General features: G+C 42.2%; 1 non-coding gene across 1 annotated transcript; it reads left to right on the forward strand.

Moving 5' to 3' along the window:
* The first annotated feature begins 398 nt into the window (after positions 1 to 398).
* Positions 399 to 503, forward strand: LOC120278346. Its single transcript, XR_005541680.1, has one exon. It is a non-coding gene; the product is annotated as a small nucleolar RNA R71 (small nucleolar RNA).
* The last annotated feature ends 1,850 nt before the right edge of the window (positions 504 to 2,353 follow it).

Genomic DNA, 2,353 nt, shown 5'->3' on the forward strand with positions numbered 1-2,353 from the left:
TTACCTTGTACCCTTCCCGAATTGCCCACAAAGTCTACTTGTTCAGTCGGGACTGAAGTAGCAGTCAAAATAGGACAATCGGACGGCATATGTGAACCCCCATAACCATCACACTCGTGATAGCGGCCACCCTCAGTGAAGTCAATGTATCCAATTTCTTGGTAAATGCCTCTACTTGGGCTGCTAAAGATGTAACCGCATCAATTTCATGGAGTCCGGCCACTTTCTTCTTTTTCCTTGCATTCTATTGGTAGCTATTCATGGTCATTTCCTCTACCAACTGTCAGGCTTCTTCATGGGGCTTGTTCCCCATTGTACCTCCTACGGCGGCATCTAGAAGCTATCTTGTAGTTGGATTCAACCCGTTGTAAAAAGTCTAAATGATCATCCACTTGGGAAATCCGTGTTGTGGACACTTTGCAATAGGTCCTTGAATCGATCCCATGTCTCAAACAAGGACTCGAGCTCCATCTGAACGAACGACGATATCTCATTACGAATCTTTGCCGATTTCCCTGGAGGAAAGTACCTTGCAAGAAAGGCTTCGACCATTTCATTCCATGTCGTGATGGATGCTCGTGGTAAAGAATATAGCCACTGATTTGCTCTTCATTTTAGAGAAAATGAGAAAGCCCTCAATCTTATAGCATTATCCGTAACACCGTCGATCTTCAGCATATCACAAACTTCCAAGAAGTTTTCAATATGGTTGTTTGGATCCTCATCAGCGAAACCATTGAATTGCGCCGACTACTGTATCATTTGGATGAATGCTGGCTTTAGCTCAACGTTCGGAGCTATAATCAGGGGCCTCACAATGCTAGATTGTGTCCCCAATACTGACGGTCTAGCGTAATCAAAAAGTGTTCTCTGTTGTTCATTCTGTTCTGCCATGTTGTCAGATCCTTCAACTCCACTTCAGCTATATTTGACAGTTCTTGCATAGGTTTTTTTACCCTTTTTTCTGAGTGTACGTTCAAGTTCAGGATCAGCTTCAATTAATATCGAAAGGTTCCCTTGGGTCATAACCTAGAGCTGCACCAAAATAAAGAAAACAAATTAGAACGATGATAGAATAAGAAGATGTGAAGTAGAATGAATGATGAATGGCTAAGATAACAAAGTGCAAAATATCTCTAAACGCCTACTCCTCGGTAACGGTGCCAAAAACATGACAATGCCCTTGCGTGTGACCCATAAGTACACGGGTTTGTCAAAGTAAAAAATCCCAAGTGAGTGGGGTATCGTATCTATAGGGAGTAGGGAATAAAAATACCAAAATTGGTACTTAACCAAGTGAAGATGAATAACGATTGTGTTGATAAGATGTGATGTAAACAGAAATAAAAGAAACAAGAATGAGAGGCACAAGTAAGTGAGAGGAAAGGCAATCGATAGAAGTGGGGTACTAGGACAATGATCCCCCTAGGACTAATGTTTCAAGTGCAAGACCTACTATTATACTTCATAACTAATGCTTAATGAGTTGTGAAAATCCTAAAGCACATGGTCCCAAACCTAAGGTCAACCATGACTAACTCTACACTATGTCTTGGCGGAGAAATCGCTCAGTCTCAACACCTCATACTGTGTAAAGTTGCATGAAGTTCTAGGGATTCCAAGTGATAAACCCTATTCCTATGTGTAGATCTAAACCTTTGGTCCAGGCGAAAGACCCCTAGTCATAATCAAGCTCCAGATACTAAAGTCACTCTGTTGCTCGTGCAACTAAGCCCAGCGGAGTTCATCCTTTAGTACTTCACTCTATTACGACTGCAAAGAACTCTAGAAAATGGAGGTAGGATAAATCACACCGAACGGGAAAGGGGACGCTCCGCTACCTCTCGACTCACCCTCTCAATCTTCCCCAATCTAGTATTGTCTAACCCTTATTGTGTGTCACTCATCCACAAAGGTTACCAAGAAGAACTCTCAACCCTAGTGTCACTCTAAGGGAGAAATCATTCAACAAACATTCAAGATTGGAACTCAATTAAAACATCAATTAAGGAAAGCATAATAAAAGGTCAAAGAGACAATAACATCCTAGGGTTTAAAAAATGCAAATACCCACTAGGGGGTTTAGCTCTCCATGGAGCAAGATACAATTAATAATGAAATTGAAAGTAAAAACAAGTAATCCATAGGAAAACCCTCTCGGTATTCATGTCGATGGTCTTACAGAGTAGCCTTGTCTTCTCCAAAGGTCCCCTTGTCCGGCCTAGGGCACATTTCGCCGGATCGATGCTGATGAAAGCTCCCCCAATAACCTTCTTCCAAGTGGAGTGCTGTGTCGAATCTGTGGAACCACTCCAAAGACTTGGCAAAAGCCTCTCAAAACCCTACCCGACGG

Source organism: Dioscorea cayenensis, chromosome 15, assembly GCF_009730915.1.
Source record: "Dioscorea cayenensis subsp. rotundata cultivar TDr96_F1 chromosome 15, TDr96_F1_v2_PseudoChromosome.rev07_lg8_w22 25.fasta, whole genome shotgun sequence".
NCBI classification, from domain to species: domain Eukaryota; kingdom Viridiplantae; phylum Streptophyta; class Magnoliopsida; order Dioscoreales; family Dioscoreaceae; genus Dioscorea; species Dioscorea cayenensis.